A 22,835-nucleotide genomic window follows, 5' to 3' on the forward strand; every position below is an offset into this window, starting at 1 on the left:
AATATGAAGAAAGACAAGAGGAACGTTTTGCTAAAACACTGGAACTACTAAAGAGTAATCGAGAAAATGTCGGTAGTGTTAATTTCTCCCATACAACTATTTTTAATAGCATGGACACATTTCATTATGTGCCTGAGGAAGAGAAGAACTTTGAAGCATACTACACAAGATACGAGGATGTTTTTCAACTGGACTGTAAAAATTGGGCAAATAGTCAGAAAGTGAGCCTCTTACTCAGAAAATTGGGTACATCAGAACACAGCAAATTCGTAGATTACATATTACCTAAAAAACTGCGGAATTAGAGTTCATGGAAGCTGTAAAATTACTAAAAGAATTATTTAATCCAAATATATCTCTTTTTCATAAAAGATGGCTGTGCATGAATCTAAGAAAGATGGACAACCAAGATTATTTGACATACGCATCAGTTGTCAATAAAAACTGCGATAATTTTAAGCTTGCAGAACTAACGGTAGAAGATTTTAAATGTCTAATCTTCGCTCAAGGGTTAGTTTCCACGAAAAATGCAGAAATACGCAGACGAGTGTTGTCTAAGCTGGAATCTGAGCAAGATTTAACCCTCCAGAAACTAGCAGAGGACTGTGAAAGGGCCATTACACTAAAAAAGGATTAAAAAAATATAGAAGAATCCGGAGTGGCATATGTAAGAAAAGTTAGAAAACCATACGCACCAACCAAGAACTTTACAAAGAAAAGCAATGGAACGGGATATTCCAAAGATAATAACCATAAATATAGTACAGAATATAACAAGCCTCTTCCTAGATATAACTGTAAGAGATGTGCAGAAAAGCATTGGGAATCAGATTGTCCTTATAAGAAGAAAAAATGCTACATTTGTAAGAAGGTGGGACACAGAAGCTATTGCTGCAGATATAAAGATTACACCAGAAAGAGAGTACAGCAAACAAAATCAAATACAAAATTAGACAAAGATCGGCGAAAATACGTAAAAGTGGAAATATTTAAAACATCAATAAAGTTACAACTCGACTCCGGCTCCGATGTTTCTATAATAAACCTGAATACGTGGAAAAAGTTGGGGAAACCGGCCATGATGAAAACTAGTAAAGCAGCCCGGACGGTAACTGGTGGTGGTATAAAATTTGAAGGAGAAGTTGTCCTCCCGATAAAATTGAAAGGGATTTCGAAGAAATTAAAAATATTCGTACTAAAAAATAGTGAAAATCTGTTTGGAATAGATTTAATTGAGAAATTTGGACTATGGGATAAGCCAGTCAATACATTCTGTAAAAAATTAGAATGTTCTTCTCCAACAACAGTAAAGATAAAAGACGATTTAAAAGAATTATTTCCTGAGACATTCACGACTAACTTAGGTCGCTGCAATAAATTCAAGGCCTCGTTTGAACTTAAAGAAAACGCCAGCCCAATTTTTAGAAAAAAGCGAAATGTTCCGTTCGCTGGGTTGGAAAAGATTGATAAAGAATTAAATAGATTGGAACAGACAGGAATTCTATCAAAAATAGAACACAGCGAGTGGGCAGCCCCCACCGTATACGTAAAGAAAAAGAATGACGAAGTTAGAGTGTGCGCAGACTTTTCGACCGGGGTCAACTCCCTATTAAAAGATCACCATTACCCCCTACCAAGCCCAGAGGAAATATTCACGAAGTTGAATGAGGGTAATATCTTCTCCAATATAGACTTGAGCGACGCGTATTTGCAAATACCGGTCGAGGAGAATTGCTCAAAAATACTATGCATCAATACGCATAAGGGATTATACAAATACAACCGATTGCCTTTTGGCATCAAAGTAGCGCCTGCCATCTTTCAGCAAGCGATGGACACCATGCTAAGTGGTATTGAGTGCGCATGTGCATACCTGGACGACATTGTTGTCAGGAGCAAATCCCTAGAAGAACATAAGGAACATTTGAAACAAGTATTTACTCGAATACAAGAATTCGGCTTTAAAGTAAAAGAAAGTAAATGTGACTTTTGTATGAGCGAGATTAAGTATCTTGGACACATAATAAACAAACATGGACGACGTCCAGACCCAGACAGATCTGCGACAATAAAAAATATGCCAGCACCCGATAATGTAACAACCTTGCAGAGTTTTTTAGGACTCGCAAATTATTACCAATCTTTTATTGAAGGAATGCATAACTTGCGAGCCCCCTTAAATAATCTGCTTAAAAAGGATACACCGTGGAACTGGACGCAAGAATGTCAAACCGCTTTTGACAAAATAAAGAGCGCACTAACATCCGAATTATTCTTAACGCACTTTGACACAAACTTAAAAATAGTCGTCGCTAGTGACGCTAGCTCCTACGGCTTGGGAGCATGCATTCAACATATTATGCCGGATGGGTCTAGAAAACCAATAGCGCACGCTTCGAGAACGCTGATACCAGCCGAAAGGGCATATTCACAAATCGAAAAAGAAGCGCTGAGCATAATCTTTGCCGTGACTAAATTTCACCGATATTTATATGGTAGACAATTCATACTTGAAACCGACCATAAACCGTTAGTCACGATCTATGGATTAAAAAAAAAAGGATTGCCGGTATACACCGCAAATAGATTGCTGCGCTGGGGTACAATACTACTTAATTACGATTTCCAGCTACAATATCTAGCATCAAAAAAGATTTGCCATGCGGATGGACTGTCAAGACTGATACCACAGAAACACAATCTGGAAGAATCAGTCATTGCAGCAATTCGGACAAATGTTGAAGTAAAAAATATGGTAGCAAACATCATTAAGGAACTACCCGTAACTTTGTCAGACATTAAAAGGGAAGCCGAGAAAGACGAATATATAAAGGACATAAAAGAGAAAATTATAACGGACACAAAGGTGCAGGAAGTTTTCTCCATATGTGACGATGTGTTACTGTACAGCGAGAGAGTGGTAATACCCAAAACATTGCAGAATATGATGTTAAGAGATTTCCACACAGGACATCCGGGGATAAATCGAATGAAGTCGTTAATGCGAAGCTACGTGTACTGGCGTAACATGGACACTGACATAGCGACAACAATTGATAAATGCAAAGGATGCCAGTTAGCGGCAAAATCTCCACCTATAGTACACAAACCTTGGCCGAAAACCGACCAACCATGGTCGAGAATCCACATGGACTTCGCTGGTCCAGTAGGTGAAAACTATTATTTAATTGTAGTGGATAGTTTAACAAAATGGCCGGAGGTAATGCGTTGCAGGAATCCAACAACGAACAACTCAATAGGGTTCCTACACGAGTTGTTTGCAAGATTCGGTGTACCAGACACACTGGTCACTGACAACGGAACGCAGTTCACATCCGCAGAGTTTAAGGAATTTTGCGACACGTTCCGAGTGAAGCATATCACGACTCCGCCGTATCATCCAAGGTCGAACGGCCTCGCGGAAAGGTTCGTGGACACGCTAAAACGAGCGTTAAAGAAATCCATTGGAACACCAACAGAAAAAGCTTTGAAACAATTCTTGCAAGTATATAGGATTACACCACATCCTAGTACACCATCAAACATATCACCAGCTGATCTAATGTTTGCCAGAAAGGTAAAATCAGCGTTTGACAAACTATTGCCAAGGCAGGCAATTATCCGAAACACTACACGCACGAGAAGAAAGAAATATAACTCGGGAGATCGAGTATATTTTAAGTGCTACACATCTTACTGGGAATGTGGAGTAGTGGATAAACGAATTGGTGATTGTACATACATGATTAAAGGTCCACAGAATATACATAAAAGGCACCTAAATCAGATAAAAAAAACGTCAGATCCAAGATGATGATGATACGACAACAATCGACGAGGAGGACACCATAGATATCATATACGAATATTTTAATTTGGAACCGCCTCAAAATGCACCTGATACTTGTAGAAAAGGCAGAGGGATGCAACATTTCGTCGATGGGACAGAGGCTGAAGCTTAGATGCCAGTTAAGGGCCTATCAGGTTTGCGACTCTCTTTTGAACCTTGTCAAGGAGCGAGAGACTAGTAGCCGATGCACCAGCCCAGATGTGGCAGCAATACTCCATACATGGACGAATGGTGGCCTTATAGAGGTGGTGGATAGTTTCTGGTGTTAGTAGTTTTCTAGCACGGTAGGGAGAGCCCACCTTTCTTGCAGCGGCCCTGGCAATGCCTTCAATGTAATTGTTCCAACTCATGTTTCCTGTGAACGTTAGGCCAAGGAGTTTGAAAGATGGACTCTCAGATAAAGAGTCGTTGGCCATTGCTATGGGTGGTAGAGAGGGATTCTTGTAATTATTGAATGAAACTAGTTTAGTCTTGGCAGCATTGAACGCGACCAACCACTTTTGTCCCCATTCCACTACAGATTGGAGGTCTTCCTCTAGTGTTTCTGCCATTTCTTTAGAAATGTGTTCATTCGTCTTCCTGTCGTGCCTGCCATAGAGTGTAGTGTCATCAGCATATATACCCATCTCAGAGGCAATGTTGTCGGGGAGGTCATTTATGAATATCAGGAACAATAGAGGTCCAAGGATAGAACCCTGGGGCACCCCCGCATTTATATCATATTGTTTAGATGTACGACCGTCGAGGACAACCTGGATTTTTCTCTTATCTAAGAAGGATTTAATTATGTTAAGTATTCTACCAGTGATACCGTATAATCTGATTTTACTGAGGAGACCCTCATGCAATACCCTGTCAAAAGCCTTAGATATATCTAGAGCTACCGCTCTGCCTTCCCCCGCTTTGTCCAGTGAATGGTATATACGTTCAGAGATCACAGTTAGGATGTCTGCTGTGGAACGGGCTTGTCTAAATCCATATTGTTTGTCAGTCAGTAGTTTAGCATCTGTAAGATGATGGACTAGAGCATGGTTAATTATGGTCTCAAATATTTTGGCAAAAAGTGGGAGGAGGCTAATGGGGCTATAATTTGATGGGTTTGTCCTTTCGCCAGAATTCTTGAATACTGGTACAACAGAAGCAGTTTTCCAACAGCCCGGAAAGCAAGATTCATTAAGGCATTTGTTGTAGAGTTTGGAGAGAACTGGAGCTACTTCGGCTGAGCACTTTTTTAATAGCACAGCTGGGATAAGATCGGGTCCACATGCTTTTGAGGTGTCAAGGTTTTTTATGATAGCATGCACCTGAGCAGGGGTAGTTTTCAGATCGTCTAGTGTGGCGTCTGTCCGCATAGGAAAGTCAGGTAGGGGGTAGTTGGAAGAGTCCAATGTGGAGTTTGAGGCAAACCGACTGGCAAGCATGTTAGCCTTGTCAGTTGCTGAGGAGACAACCTCGTGATTGTTGGTTAGTGGGGGAATTGTTGATTGCCCATTATTTACTACACTGTTGTAGATTTTCCAGAAGTCTCGAGTTCCTAGTTTTTGTGCTTCGATGCGCTTTTTAGTGGTTTCCGTAAATTCTCTCTTAGCTGTCGCTATTTCTTTCTTAACGTTATTTCTAGCTTCTATATACTTCAGTCTGTTTGAACTAGACTGATGTCGGTTAAACCTACGGTATGCATGCTGCTTTTGAGCAATGGCAGTTGCACGTCGACGTAAACCATTGGGGAGAGTGGGGCTTACTATAAAATTTCCGCATGGGAACATGCGCTTCGATTGCAGTTTTGAACCAGTCAGTGGTCTCGTTTGCACATTGTTCAGCAGGGAGAGAGAAAATATTTTTCCATGGAGCATCTCTAATTAGTTCCCTGATGGCTTCCCAGTCAGCCTTATTATAATATCTCGTTGTTTTGAGCACTGGCTCTTCAGTTTTGGGTCTAGAGTTTAGGGCGATTTCAACCATTATCACTGCATGATCAGCGTTCCCAAGTGGGCTGTGGGCCTTCGTTATACAGTCATCGGGAACTGTGGTCAGAAACAGATCTAGAAGTGATGCGTGTTGTTCTTGCTGGTCAGGGAAACGGGTTGGAAACGTAACAATTTGTGATAGGGAGTGAGATATAGCGAAGCTATGGGTTGTGCTGCCCGCTGCATCTGAGTGAGTAGAGAATCCAAGCCAGTTTTTGTGGTGGACATTAAAGTCACCAAATACATGTATTTGTGCGCTAGTGTCGTTAGACACATTTTGTTTACGGGACAGGTCGTAGGAAATTTACAATTACAATTGCTAAATACTTTAGGATAAACAAAATGTGTCTAACACCTTCGGTAGTGTATTTAGCTAAAATATTCCCAGAAGAAAACCCTAATGATGAAAAATTTTATATTGGGAGTACAAAATTAACGTTCAAAGGAAGATACTACGGGCATAAAAGATCGTTGAATAACCTAACTTACGAAAAAGATACTTCCTTATCTATACACTATTGGAAGCTAATTAGAGAAAACAAAACGCCTAGAATACATTGGAAAATAATAAAAAAGGCTAAAGCTTGTTACTCTTTGCAGTCACCTTGTTTCTTATGCCTGCATGAGAAAATGGAGATTACTAATTTTAAAGACCGTGACAAACTTTTAAATATAAAACAAGAATCGGCAATCTCCTGCAAGCATTTTCAGATACATACGCTTAAAAAATTATAAAATGCCTAAGTTTGTAAATAATATTTTCATAGTTTTTTTTTCCAGTTCCCCCCGCCCTTTCTCATAATTATTATTTTTTTTTTCTATACATGAAACCATTCTAAACGTTAATTATTTTAAATATTTGTATTTTACCATCAAATAACTATACCCTATACCTAATAGGTTAAATTTTTAACTAAAGATATTTATTTCTTATTTTTTATTTATCTTTAATTGTAATGTAGTTATCTTACCATTAGTTTATTTTATTTTATTTTTATATTTTAATCGCCTATTTTACACGTAATCTTTGTAACGTTAGAATTTACAAAAGTAATATTATACGGATACTAATTTATTTACACGTTAACCATTTATTTTATACGTAATTTTTTTTTAATCTAGGGTTCCTATTCTACACAACTTAACTACTGAACTAGGAATTTACTAATAACATTGAAACTCTACTTGAAACTCATTACGCACTATAAATAAAATAAAATAAAATAATTAATAAATTAAAATTGACATAATGGACAATCACATTTTAATGTATATACTTTCTTTTTAGATCCTGTCTCCCCCTTTACACTTAAATACGATGTAGTACTAGTTATAAATTGGAAATTTTTGAGTTGAAACAGCAAGAGATGTCTTTGGCCTGACGAAGCGATTCCCTTGCCGGGTTTTCGCCGAAACATGTATGCCTATATGTAGCCATTTGGTTGGATACTAAATTAACTTATTTTGGCTCTGTCTAAACATTGAGCACTCTTTTGGTAGACACACTTAATAATTACTACCAATACAATATATATATATATATATATATATATATATATATATATTCACAATGTAGTCATTTTTAGGTCAAGAACACAAAACTTATACATCACAAATCAAATGTTAAAAAACTAAAAATTCCTGAAGCACTTTGAACAAAAACTAGACAATTAAACAATGTCAAATTACAATAACCACCGGTTGAGTCTGATCCAACTCGGCCCCAAACAAATAAACACTGCAGCAAACAAATAAGCAAAGGTTTGTTTGTTGTCATATGCTGGCTCATTTAATCGTCGTCGATGTTATCCTTTTTGTTTCTCAAATTATAAACTTTATCCAAGGTAAACAGCAGTGGAACTTTAATGATTTATTTGCACCGTTGCAAGCATTGACATGTTTCACCTTAACAAAAACAACCCTAAGAGAATCTTGTCAGTTACTATTTTCGTTTTATATTTCTAATAGCCCTGATAAATGCAACAGGACCTTTTATCTAAGTCTAATATTTATTTAGCGATAGCTATGTTATCTACTAGTAAGATCGTGGGATACTTACTGATATCCGGGAATATTAACTTGCTGATATCCGGGAATATCAACTAAGAATCGCAATCCCTAGAAGTAATTTAACTGGAAAGGAGCCGAACTTTGAGTTGTAATATCTGTTCTGATGCTATACTTTACCTTTTCTGTTTTCAGTCAATGAATGAGAAACCCTTCTGGACTGAGGCAATTATTTTTTGTTCCAATCCAGAGTACATCTTTATAGTGATGTGTAGTTTCTCTATAGTATGGGTCCTGGATATGACCTTAAACTATATCCGATGGGGAGTGTGGAGCCATTGCTCCCAGGTCCATTCTGAGCCGGAGTGGTAGTACCTGTTAAGGTCCTAACTATGGCTTAAATAGAAACCAACTTGAAAAAAAAAAAGACAACAAGTACATACTATAAAAATTTTTTCTTCAAAATCACTGGATTCGGCATTAAATCACCTGAAAAGGGTTGATATGCCGTAAAACAAAACAACCAACCAACTCTATATTATGTTGATGCTAGTAAGGCAAAGCTTCTTTCCTTCAATAATTACAAAGAACCGTCATGGATAATAACCCTCTGGCTGAGGCTTAATTATGCAAAATCCTCGCCTTTATATACACAGGTAGCATGAATTGCAACGAATACATATGTAACTGAGTGCGTACACACGTATGCAAATGCATACGAAATACGAAATGACGTCACAGTAAGGAAAAAACGAAAACTACTATAAAAAGGAAAGAGAGCATGTTAGAGACGTTGATTACGTTCGAGAGGACAGAAAGAAGGAATAGGATGATATTCTATTCGGTAATGTTCTCGGAAAAAATGTCGTCGTTACAACAGGAAAAAGTGAGATGAGTTATTACTTGTCCTATTTTCTTTGCAACGTACTCTGATAAGACGTGCTGAGTCTCGGATGTTAACGCGTGTGTAAACGTGTGTAATGTTACACATAGATGACATGGCACAGGATGCTGCAAAGAAGCCGGACCCCACCTCCATACTGCATTTTTACCAGTGCATCAATGATTGGTACCTCCCTATTGTATCGGGTCCAAAACGAGCCTCCAATCGAATATATATCGCATTGTTTAATAAGCTCAACCCCTGTTTCATCGCCACAATGTTGCATCTCTGTGTTTGTTTCACAAGTACTTTAATGGAATGAGTTCCGACGAAATTGTTGCACTGAAATATTGATAAAATATTACTGACTAAAACGACAAACAATAAAATTCACACCCTCACAGTAGATTCCGGAGAGCATTCTATTCTAATAACTTCTTGCTATGAAATACTAGACTTTGGAATTCCCTTCCTGTTTCCTGATTCCCTGACTATACTAACATACAATTTTAAACATAATGTGAATAGACATTTCCCTGTTCAACACTCAACTTAGAGTGGCATTGCAGGTGTGGTCCCTAATTTACAGTAGTTCCTTATGTTTTAGTGGCAATATGACTTGTTTGGGGCGAATATGCATGAAAAAAAAAATAATAATAAAACCGGCCTTGTGTGTAACTCTGCCGTCGTGGGGAGGGCAATTAAAAAAAAGAATATTTTCACACAAAACGCTAAGTCTTTGTTCACAATATAAAAATATTTGTAAAACGTGACTCAGGGGTAATACTAACTGACTTGTCCGTTTGGCCGTCATGTGTGTGTGTGGGGTGTGTGTGGTGTGTGTGTGTGTGTGTGTGTGTGTGTGTGTGTGTGTGATTTTAGGAGGAGAAAACTTCTTACTTCACTTACAACCCTCAAAACAAACTTAACCGAAAAATACTGGAAGAACTATTTGACTAAAAGAAGCTTTCTGCTTAACTCTTTCTGTTACGACAAATTAAGGTGCGACAAATGGCTATTACTGATTTTCTATGATATTTAAGTACGAAAAAAAAATAAGGCACGATAAATTGTTTCTGTTGATTTACTTCGCTAAAACACGTAAAAAATGAACACTTTTTTTTTTTCAAACTTAGGGAGAATATTTAACAAATTAAATCAAACATTGAAAGAAAAAGTATCTCCTTCAGTTAAAGGCAGAAATATTTACTTTTTCGAAATTTTAAATGTTTCGTTTTGGATTATTTATTGTAAATGTTTTTTAATATTAAATATTTTACCCCTACCCTCTCAAATTAAGGCGCGACATGTTATAGCACAACAGATGATTCCTAATGATAGTTTTTTCGTTAAAAATCGTTGAAAGAAAAACAAAACAAAAAAAAACCCCAAGTATTTTTCAAACTTATGGAAAATATTTTACAAATTACGAATCAGTCATCAAAAGAAAAAATATCTCCTTTAGTTTAATGAAAAAAAAAAAATACTTTTTCGAAATCGTAAATGTTTTTTGTTATTGTAAAAATAATACCAAATGTTTACCCTTTCAAATGACAAAGATAAGTAAAAATATTAACAAGTCAGTCTGAAAAAAAAAAAAACAACCCTTGTTTGTTTTTACAAAATTTTGTTAGCGAAAATAAAGCAGGGCATGCAAGTTTGTTTATATTAAAATCGGTTGTTTCTTGTTTTCCTTGACATAAGAACCTCGTAATGACGTGCCTAAATATCACAAGAGTTGTAAATAAGCAGTAGACATTTGTCGTGCATTAATTTGTCGTACGTAAATAGTTAAAACTTTTCTATTCAGGATATAACAATAAAATATGTATTATGATTGGAAAACCATAAACAAGAAATTGTGAATTAATGAGATATCCTCTTGCAAGACAAAACAATCTATCTACATATCTATAAAAGTGAAATTGTCTGTGTGTGTACATTTCCCTATCAAACTACTCTGTCAATTTTCAGTCTACAGACGCGAGATTTGACAAAGGGGGCTATTGAGATTTGGAAAAATATTTTTAATCGGTTTTCGGCCAGAAATTTGGCTGTCAAGGAGTTAACGTTCAACGATTTGACATTTGAGAAGTCTACCAAACTCCTCCGCCAATTTTGGGTCTAAACACTTGAAATTTCAGATGTAGGTTACTCAAACCTTTTAATTTGATTCGAGCCAAAAACAATAAATGTTAAGGGTCAAAATTGGAGTCAAAGTTAAAAAAAATTTGACCTCTGCGGTCTCTACCAAATTACTCAGCCAAGTTTGGTCTAAACATTTGAAATTTTACATAAGGTGTATTTAGACATAGAGCAATCTTTTTAATTTTGGGCCGAAAATTTGGTTGCCAAGGGGTCAAAGTTCAAAAGATTTGACAAACTATTCAGCCAATTTTTAGTCTAAACATTTAAAATTTTACATAAAGGGTATTCAGACATGCAGCAAATTTTAAAATCCGTTTTTGGGCGAAAATTTGGCTGCCAAGATGTCAAAGTTGAAGGAGTTGATATTTGCAAACTCTACCAAACCTCGCCAATTTTGGGTCTAAACACTTGAAATTTTAGATGTAGGTTACCTGTGTAATGTTGTGACCCTTTGGGCTGTGACCATAGTTTAGTATCTGTGTTTACTGAGGCAAGTAGGGCCAAGGGTCAAAACATGAAAATAAATGTTCATAAATAATTCAGGTATGTTTTGTGTTATTTACATCTGTTAAAAAGAACTGTTTGTCTACAACTCTTTTGATACGTCCACGACAATCGTTTCCTGTTAGAACTGTTGCATAAATGTTAAAATATACACACTAGACGATTAACTAAATGATACGACGTATATACATACACGCATTTACACGTACATGAATATACAGAAAAAGATAAACCCCACTATTTAATATTTACGTCGTTATGGAATATATTCGCATATATATTACACAACAGACCCCTTATTATAGCCCCATAACATAACACCTGGACATGAGTCAAACATTTAATATATATATATATATATATATATATATATATATATATATATATATATATATATATACGTTTTTATTTTTTATTACCGTATCTTTCTGTTAAGTTACATTATTGTTTCGGCTACACGGCCGTTTTTTTGGCCGTCTGTAGCGTCCTCAGACTTTTACAGAAATGTTCGCTATTTTGGGATGAAAGAGTGGAAGAGTGAAGGTCAGGGGGGGGGGTTGCCAGGAAGGCGGAAGAGGAAGAGAGGAAGGGAACAAGGAGGGAAGGTGGGGGGCGTTTGGTATGTCGATAATGTTTTAGTTTTGGGGCGTAAGGAACTTGTGGGGGAGGGTCTGGGAGGTTCATTTCTGGTGTAGCTGAGGGCATAGGGATACATGAGGGGAAGGGGAATATGTGGGGGTGGGAGGAGGGGGTTACTTTAAAATTCGAGTCTTAGTGTTAAAGTTTTTAGCGTCTCGTTGGTGAGGTGATTTCTTGGTAAGTGTCTTGAGCTGTTGGGTGTTCGCTTATGTTTTGAGGCGGGGGGGGGGCTATGATTCGGTTTATTTATTTTTAGTTTTTATTAAAATTAATAATATTTATTTTTAGTTTTTATTAAAATTAATAATATTTATTTTTAGTTTTTATTTAAAATAAAACTAAAAATAAATAAACCGAATCATAGGTGGTTTCATTCCCTATGTACTCATTTTTATGAAATTTCACACGAAGGAACTTTATGTGCCGGACAGTGTTCTAAGATAGGTTTTGTATAGGAATGTCTTCAATAATTATCGATAATCGATAATCGAAATAATCCGATGTAAGAAGGGAAGGCGATTTTGACCAAAGTTATCAGCTTACACAGTCTAACATCACAAGTGCATTTGAGAAATTTTATTACCACACAAGCCGAAAGGCACGATATATATACTCCCGATAATTCTTCCTCGATGCACTGCGATGGATCCATAACTAGAGCAGGCAATCGGTCGATTTGATTGAACAATGGGTAATTTCACAGATTTCGATGACAGCAAAAATATGAGAGTGTTTTTTTTTTACAAAGGAATCACCATTTATCAAGGCTCGAAGGCCACTCGAGGGTAATGAATAAAGAGAGTACAGTAGTCAATGGGACAATATCGTAGTAATCGTTAATAGTGAAAGATTTTTCGATCATCATTCAATCCCGGGCAATATCGGGTCTCCCTAGTAAAACTATTTGTAAAAAGTTAAACTATTTGTAAAAAGTTAAACTATTTGTAAAAAAGTGATTCGCTTGTTTGTTTAATGGTAGTGTTTGTGTTTGTGTGTGTGTGTGTGTGTGTGTGTGTGTGTGTGTGTGTGTGTGTGTGTGTCTGTGTGTTATTTTGTTCTTTTGGATAGCGTGTATTTAAATCAAAACCCTCAGAAATTAAATCGACCAAAGAAAGCTCATCATCATATCGTATTAATCTAAAGATTTTATTGTTGGCATTGGTTTCCCTGGTGTTTTTCTAATCACAGCGGGTACTTATGGTAGGAACCATAAGAAGATTTTCACCAACTTTTGTGGACTGGATTTGAACTTGGGATACCCAACTCGTAAGTTCGTTATATATTATTTTTTTTATTGGAATCCTTTGAGATGAGTACTTTGTATATTTATTGTTTCATTTGCGGACTGTTATCCCCATCTCCATAGTTGTTGTTTCGGCCAGCTATTCCTTTGGCCTTCGGGGCCTGTGACATTGTCTGAAGATAGCGATTTCAATTCTATCGACAGCAGGTCAGAAGATTAGTTGATCAAAACGTGGTGAGCCGACAACAACTATGGAAGGCAGTGATTACTGAGGATACATTTAGGAGACTCAGCATTCCTATCTCGTCGCGATTAACCACCGGAAGAAGACCAAGGGAATAGTTGGCCGAAACGCGGTGAAACAGCAACAACTATGGAGATGAGAATAACAGTCCACAAATAAATAAATATCGTCAATTCGTGTCGTGAACCATTAGACCTTCACCAACACTCACCAAAAAAAAAAAGAAGAAAAATGCTTAAACGACATTTTTCACACGAAATAGTAAGTATCTATTCACGACATAAATACTAAAACTATTCTTCACACCTTCTGGCCTTGTGCCATACCTTTCTGCGGACGGAATGAAGTACATGCCGTCTAGTATACATTCGAACTATCTTTATAATAAATCCTATATTTTGCTAAACGTACTATTCACTGTTAATTCCATCCCACATATCTCCGTTTTTATTGCACACCAAGGTGAAACATCGACTCGAGGATGAGATTTAATGAGAAAGAATAACTGTCAGTTGAAAGCCGAAGAATATTATGAGAGGATTGAAAATGATTAACTAAACGAACTAAAATGGATTATTTATGGTGGGAGTTTATTACATATATTTGTCGATATTGAATTTGAAGACGACTGTGTTGTAATCAGTAAGGAAGAAGTCCCGTAATAATGTGTCCCGCAGACGAAAAGCTTTTGACGCTAGGCATCCCCATGGTAATGCGTTCCCCAGACTGAACGTTTTACGGAGAGGAGCCATAGATTGGTGCTCAGTCGAACACCTAGCGATAGAGCAGAGAAAGACCCGCAACGTCTTTTCTGTGAGAAAGAGGAAGTAGGGAGGTGAAAAGGTCATCGTCCACTACATTTCGGAGACGTTTTTGTATTCTGTCGAGGCAGGAAAAGATGCTTCTAAGAGCTCCATTCCAGATGTGACAAAAGGACTTTATCTTATGCTTTATTTGATTCGATTCTTGTATGGGTAGAGGATTGCGTTGGGTATGAAATTCTTTCTGGAGCAGAAGAACGATCCTACCATCCTTTCTATCATCGATCTCACCATTTCTCTCGAATTGTAGAGCCTTTAGATCCGAACCCCTGGTACCCCCCCCCAAAAAAAAACAAAAAAACAAAAAACAACAACAACAGCAACAACAAAACAAACAAACGAAAAGGAAAAAATGAACATGGCTGACAAGGATTCAACCATACGAATTAAATCTTTATTAAAGATAACAATATTGATTCTAATACTTAACTTGAAAGTCAATCCATGACACGAACAAAAATAAACAAACATAGATTATATCCATAGAGATAAGAGGTAAATAAAAACACCAGAAGGAAAGAATGCAATGTTTGCACCACAACGACAGCAGAATTCCCGTAAAATAACAGGCACATACGCATACACACCGACACAGCGGAAGATACGTCCTCGTCAATCAGCCTAACCATGACGTCTTCGTTACTATCGAGCAGAAGTATCACTCAGTTCAGTTCTAGGAGGTTTACATTCTCAGGCCTTATCTTCTCTTTGAGAAGGAAGTTAGTTTTATTGCTAATCGCATGAGGAATGTGTGTATGATTGCTCGAGCATATCTTATAGGTCAGAGTGCACTTTAACTAGTTTTCCATTCCAAACCTCACCTTACCTCGAATCTTGAAGAAAAGAAAAATAAACATCTGCACGTACATGCACATATTGATTACTTGTCTGTGTACTCCGTGTCTCTTTTAGCCCCGCCTCCGCTATCAATAAACCCTTCTATGGTAACACCGTCACCTCCCAGCAGAGCACCGACAGTGGAAACTTGATTTTAGAGCACTCGTTCTTATGTATATAGCCGTCGCCTCTGAACAGGGTAGTTAATTGAATTCTTGTTTTAAGCCGAGAATTAATCCGTCGATATTTCCCGGTAGAGACACTTTTAGACGACTGACAATAAACCAACATCGTGGCGAGACTAAAAGATAATGGCAGTATAACGTTACAAGGTAACGCATTTTGCGACATTATGGGGTAACGTATTTTGCGACGTTACAAAGTAACGTATTTTGCGACATTACAGGGTAACGTATTATGCGACATTACGAAATGACGTAAGGGATTAAAAAAATGCGTCATGGAAATGTGCTTATAACCATTTATATAACTTTGCCAAAATGTGATTAGATAGCAATGGAAAATGCTAGCCAACACTGGGTTGATCTGGGGGACTCAGTTAAGATGGTTGTTTGGGAAGAAAAAGGTAAGGGTTGGGATGGTGAACGGCTCTTATTAGGTTCTCTCTCTCTCTCTCTCTCTCCCTCTTATCTATTTGTCCATCTTTCTCTTTTTCTCTCTCTCTTTCTCTATTTATCCATCTTTCTCTTTGTCTCTCTCTCAGTGTATCTTATTTGGCACACTCTTCTTTTATATGCTTATTCTTTCCACGTTCCCACGCCACCCTCTCTCCCCTTATTATAAGTAAGATAATCAATTGATCACTATGGCTGTTTTCATTTGAACTTCCGTAGGGGAAGCGTTTGTTTCTGCTTTGTTTTGGTGACTAATATATTTCCAGAAATTGTCTATTTTATTTCTGCTTCCTTTGTTCCAGCTTGTTTGACATGTTGGTCCAGTGGTATTCATTAATTTACTGTTCAAGTACCTCTTTATAATATAAATTCCTTCCAAGAACTACAGGCTTGTAAAACTATCTACCTATTGCCAGTTTCCCTCCTACATATAACTCTGACCTTTTCAAGATTAAGACCAATAAACATGTTCTGTGTTTGCGTTAATCCTTTCGTTCCTTTTAGCTGCTTACATCAAGTGGCTGTTTGCCTTATCCGGCAATGTAGTATATGTTTGTTTGTCATGTTTCTATTCTCCTTAGCAGTACCTCTTCCTATTTTGAAGAAGGGTAGTTTAATTTCCGTTCTATGTTCATGATACCGTCAACTCAAGCATTATTCCGTTCGCACACGATTACTGATCTGTACGAAGTTCTCAGTGAAGGCAGCTATGCAGCTATTCGTTCTAGCTGCATGATTGCAACTTTTTACTCCCAACATTCAGAGCAATACGACTCACCGTTTTCGTACAGTCACACAAATTTTGCGCTCGAAACATACAAAAAATGGCTATAGCACATGCGCAGAAGATACGTTGTTATTCTCACTTCATGAATTTATTATTCTGATGTAGACAGATGCCCGTCCTTGCTTGTCACACGCCTAGGCAGAGACGACCAAACAAGGACAGATTCTGATGTTTGTTTCTCCTAGATTTTTACCTGATACCCTTAGCCGACTATCTCTGTCACTAGCATATTGCCACCGCTCCTATATAACAAATAAGAGGAGATAACTGTTGTCGTTTTCTTTTTATATCCACAGCGAGTAAAATCCCTTTGTTTCTTTAGCCAGAATAATTATGGTAAATCAACAGACTAATCATATTCTGATACATGAATTCAATGCAAACAAGGCACATTACCACTGAGATATAAAGGACTACCGTAAATAAGGATCTAAATTTATACAGGCATCCTAATTGGGGGGGGTGTACAGCGAGACGTCTCTTCACATTAAATTAAAATTACGGCACGTCCTCGTCCTTGCTTATCACACACAAAAGCAGAGACGACCAAAGGGCGACACATTCTGCTGTTGATTTATCTTGTATTTAGACCAAAGACCTCTTAGCCGGCTATGTTTTGAGATTATCATAATCCCTCCTATCATATCATGTTATTGCGGTCTGTGTTCCATCATCACTTTGCCCAACTCACCCAGGCGAACTGACGCATTATGATTTGTAATTCAGAGTGTGCTATCTATTCTCCATAACATCAGTGCCGTTTGATAAGGGAAGAATTCATGTAATTATCTCCCTTGAAAATAAAATGCTAAAAATGTTTTAAAGTGAACTCTCTTTTTAAAGTAAAATCTCTTTAATTAATTGTATTAATTATTATACTAATAGTATTATAGGTGAAATTATAGATTATATACAATAGTAGCTGTTCATGCGAATTAGAAATACATGTAAGTTTTAAAAGTCAAAAGCAATGCGGAAAGGACTGGAAACACCAGAGTAAAGAAAAGAAAAACAAACAAATAGACGGGTATGTTTGAGTAGAGAAAAGAATTAGAAATGTATATTACATAATATCAATTTATTAGAAATTTTGAAAAAGTATATATGCCAATGAGCTATATCAAGTTTTGTCTGAGAGAGTTTGAGAATGGGTATATATATCTTTGGTAACAATACTGATCTGCTTTGAAAGAAAAGAAACAGTCTCATTTATTATTAGCAGGCGGTCTGGCGTTGTTCGGTGATTACGCTTAACTATGATATTTTAATTCATGCAAATTTGATATTTATTTTTATAGAGCCAATACTATATTGATTATTATATTGTACCCTACATATAGCAGTGATTTCAAGAGTGAAAAAAAATGACTTGGATGATATTAGCTTGAATCGAAAACAAAACATATAGCTCTCCATATTATTCCTTATCGTCTTAGCTACCAACAGATGGATATCAAAACATTAAAAATTAACCGACATTAACGTATAAATGTATATTTATGCATGCGTAGAGAAGCACTTTAACTCGACTTATCCCTGCCAAGTTCCAATTTTATCAATTTTGACCTCTTAGCAGCTATTTTTACCGGATAAAAAAGTAATCGAATTTATTCCACAGATTCGAATTTCCTATATATCTAGTTTTAAGTCTGTAGACCAAAAAAAAAAAAAAATTGATAAAATAGTTTGGTAGAGACTGTTTTGCACACAGCCAGACAAGGTCAGCTTTCTTTCTATATATATTTATTATTAATGCAATATTTTCCATTCATAAAAGAAGTTGACATATTCGTTTACCAAACTTTCCAAATACGGACAGACAGACAAACAAATTTTTAATTGATAGATAAAAGCTCCCTTAACTAACCTAGGCAAGAACGATCTGCAAGGATTATATAATCATATTACAATAGCTGGCCTATTTCTCCCAATATTGATTTTTCATAATAAATTTTAGGATGACGTCAGAAAACAAGGCAGAAATCGATATCTGATCGATACTAGCTCTAATTGTTTGGTGAACAACGATCAGATTGCTTAATGAGAAGAAGAAAGAACATAAAAGCTGACAGCGACCAGTAAGTTGTATTTCAAAGAGTTATTTGTAGATCATAATGATTCATGTTCAGATGGGCTTAAATCCATTTACGCGGACAAAGAATTAACTTAATCATGTCGATAGATCAACAAAGATTTGCTCGTTGAAATTATCTACCTACTGTCTCTATTTATTATTATAATAAGTGTGAATTAATCAACGTTTGTTGCCCCAAAGCCATTTCCCTATCTCTATCTCTACTATTATACGTACAAAAAATTGTGTGTGTGAGTGTGCGAGTTTGTGTGTGTGTGTGTGTGTGTGTGTGTGTGTGTGTGAGAGAGAGAGAGAGAGAGAGAGAGAGAGAGAGTTTCTTATGGACTCCAAAAGAGCTGGGCCGATTTTTACGAAATTTCACAAAACCTGTACTTTATGTATCTGGCAGTGTTTTTAGATAAGTTTCATATTGGAATGTCTTCGATAAGCATCGATAATCGAAATAAGCCGATCAAAGAAGGAAGAGGCGCTTTTGACCAAAGTTAACACCTCATACAGCCTAACATAACACGTGTATTTGAGAAGCTTTATTACCACACAAGCAGAAAAGACCGGCATAAAAAATCAACAGTAGATTCATTGATATGGCAGAGGCGCGTTTGAGATAAATATTTCTGTTTTAAGTAAACTGACAAGTGATAGTTGATTTTATAATTTAAACTTTAATTCAAGCCATTATATTTTATAAAATCAACAGTAGGTTCTCTACAGTTCAATGTAAGCTACAACGTATTGTGGACTGTCACAGCAGGGAAGCATGTAAAGCTTTCCCCTGGTCCACCGTCATGGTTTTCCAATTAGAGCAGGTAATCAATCGATTTGATTGAAAAATAGGCGATTTAACAGATTTCGATGACAATATAATATGGGAGTATGAAACATTCGTTGATCATCATTCAATACCGGGCAAAGTCGTGTCTCCCTGCTAGTATACTTATTTAACGACATTATCACGTTGACATACGGTTTCTGTTCAGATCACCGGTTAAGTAACATTAAGTGACCAGTTGGGAATTCTAGAGGCCGTTTCTATTCATTTAAACGGGTATGTATAATACACTCGGAGGATAAATGCCCTTGCTTTTCAGTTTCAGATCACCCTTGGACAACATTTAGCAATTGTTAGCCTTTTTCTAATATTCTGGAGGACAACTATACAGGTAGGTAGATGAAGTTTATCCGCCATGGAGAAGACAATACATCTAGAAAAGAGAATCTCCAAACCGGATAGAGAGAGAGAGAGAGAGAGCCTCCTTGTCCTATCAGACAGTCTTTTAGTGATGGCGTTAAACATCCGTTTCCAGTTTGTCATGAACAAGCACAGAAATAATAAAGGTCAGAAACTGCCATGATAATGCCCATGTCAGTGTGTAATCTAATCTAACAAGAGCTAGCGAAATAAAATACTTCAAAAATACAAAAGAGATGCTAAATGAATGACGTCACAATGTTATGACGCCACCCGGGTTGTACGGATACAAACAGGCATGTCAACAAGATGACAAATAAGATTCGAACGGTTTTAATACAATCATTTATTATACGAAACGTGAGTTCATTGATAGCGGTTTCTCTTAGGTCTTTTTTTATAGATACTCTGATCACACAAAACCTATGCTAAAATATAACTTAGTTCTGTGACTGATTGATGTTTGGAAATCTACTTACATCGTTTAAATAAAGCATAATTTATAATGAATTGAATAAATCACGAATCTATATCCCTCTGTATGTCTCTCTCGCTTTCTCTCTGTCTGTCTCATGTGAATTTCTTTTGTCCCTTGCACTTTATGCTGTTTCTAATATTTTTCCCGCCGAAAAATAGAGTCTCTTGCATATTATATATATAAAAGTCTGTGAACATTGCTTGCTTGCATATTATCTTCAACGGCGGGCGATTTAATCTTTTATTAGTTTCCAACCGATGCAAACTCTTTTTAGATATAATTCTAGTTAAAAAATTACAAAAAATAAATATTAGATAAATAATAATAATAATAATAATAATAATAATAACAATAATAATAATAATAATAATAATAACAACAATAATAGTCGTAATAGTAGTAGTAATAAGTAATTTAGTTGTAGAAATGAAATTAAAAAAAAACACCTCAATTCATACGTTGAATAAAACCTGTCTAGCTTTACAATATGAACAAAGCTGGCTGTCGGAATAAACACACGATAATGAGTCTTCTATGGACTGTTTTCTTCTTGCAATATTATATTGTCATGCATCGTTTCTATCTAAGCAAAGAAATTCGAATTTTTATGAAGAGTATATGCTCGAAAAGAGATGGTATTGACATAATCATAAGTTTTTTCTGCATAACAAAACGGATCTGTAAAAATGTACCGAAATTATAATATGCTGGACGAGGTGTTTTGCATGGACAATACATATTTGACTCTTGGAATGTAACTGTTCTGTTATTATTATTATTTTTTTACACAGGGGTCACCGCTTATCAAGACCCGGAAGCCACTCAGGGATAATGGTTATTGCAAGTACATTACGTTAGTAGGGAGATTTGATGAAGTGTTTACTTAAGGGGGCGGTTCATTAGGACTTTGTTAACGTTGGACTTGAACACATCCAAGTTCTAGTCAGGTGGGAAGCGGCAGACGGAACAGAGTTCCACAGCGTGCAGTTCTAAGAAAGAAGCTTTTTTCATGGAATCCACGTTTTGATTTAGGCACAGATATAGAGTGGGGGAATTTTTTCACAGTGGATTCAGCTAGACGGGTGTTTTTCGTGAAAGATTGGCGAGGGGGGACCAGAGATTGGAGTTCAGACGAGCACCTGTCATGGAAATAACGATAAAAAAAGATAGGCTCGCAACGTCTCTTCTGTGGGAGAGAGATTGCAGGGTAGAGAAAAGGGCATCCCCCACTAAGCCACGAAGTCTATTTTGTACTCTGTCAAGGCAAGATAGGCTTTTTTTGCAGCTCCTGCCCAGATATGGCAGCAGTATTCCACCCTTGGACGTACTTGGCTTTTATATAGATAGAGAACTGCATCAGTAGTGAGATATCTTCTGGAGCGGTAGAAGGATCCCACCATCTTTCCAGCGACCTTGGCCACAGACTTGATGTTAGTGTTCCATTTCAGATCAGGAGTAAAGGTCAAACCCAGAAGCTTGTCAAAACACGGAGCCTCACCCAGACGAGAGCCATCCATCACAATTGATGCCAGCTGGGGATCAGAGCGTTGATGATGTAAGGATAGGAGTTTGGTTTTAGATGCATTAAAGGTAACCAGCCACGTCTTCCCCCACTGAACCACGCGCTCGAGATCAGAGGAAAGAGACTCAGAGAGAACTTTGTCATTTACAGCCTTTGATGTGTTGCCGTAGATGGTCGTGTTATCAGCATAGATGTCAACGAATGATTTAAGTATGTGTTTAGGGAGGTCATTGGTGTAGATCAGGAAGAGAGTTGGGCCCAGGATTGAACCCTGAGAGACTCCAGCATTAATACTGCAGGCCTCTGATTTTTGTCCCTCGACCACTACTTTTATGAGCTTATCGGGGAGAAATGATTTAATGATTGAGAAAACATTTCCAGTTATACCGTAGCTGGAAATCTTGTGAAGTAGACCCTTATGCCATACCTTGTCGAATGCTTTTGATATGGCATTTAAACTTTTGCATATCAGTACAGCCAGGTAAGCACGAAGGGAATTCTGGAGTCTAACTGTTCGAGGGAAGAAACTATTAGAGCAGAAGGCTTTATGGCATTTAGGGACCCCAACAGTGAAGGGGTGTGATTTTGTTGCTTTCCCCTGAGCAGGGGCTGAGTCTTTAACCATCACAGTTTAGTTTCAACAATCTTGACTAACTACTCCCATTTCCAGCACTAGAGACCAACTACTTGTGGACCCCATAGTACCGCCAGGTCGTCCTTAATTGTTGTTGCTGATATTTTCAGCCGCCACCCACTGGCACGTTTGTGCCAGTAAGACAAAGAATATGATTGGATTAGAAACCATTCGATGGATCATATGTTAGAAAAAACTGCGTGTCAGACTATAGTCGAGAGCGATTTGAATGTTCCCTTTTTAATAACAGAAGTGTAGGGAGGAGTTCATTCTAATTCTAGTATTACTCCACTTACCCTTGATCGACCCATGATAATGCTGAGTATTTAGCAAGGGAGCGTCAAGTATCATT

At 37.0% G+C, this 22,835-nt stretch overlaps 1 protein-coding gene across 2 annotated transcripts in view; it reads left to right on the plus strand.

The window, feature by feature from the left end:
• Positions 1 to 22,835, plus strand: part of LOC145283508 (uncharacterized) — a 204,787-nt gene that overhangs the window by 14,480 nt on the left and 167,472 nt on the right. The gene's annotated exons all lie outside the window — the stretch shown is intronic.

The sequence above is a fragment of the Euprymna scolopes genome, chromosome 8 (assembly GCF_053919585.1).
Source record: "Euprymna scolopes isolate OS-2025 chromosome 8, ASM5391958v1, whole genome shotgun sequence".
Lineage (NCBI taxonomy): Eukaryota > Metazoa > Mollusca > Cephalopoda > Sepiida > Sepiolidae > Euprymna > Euprymna scolopes.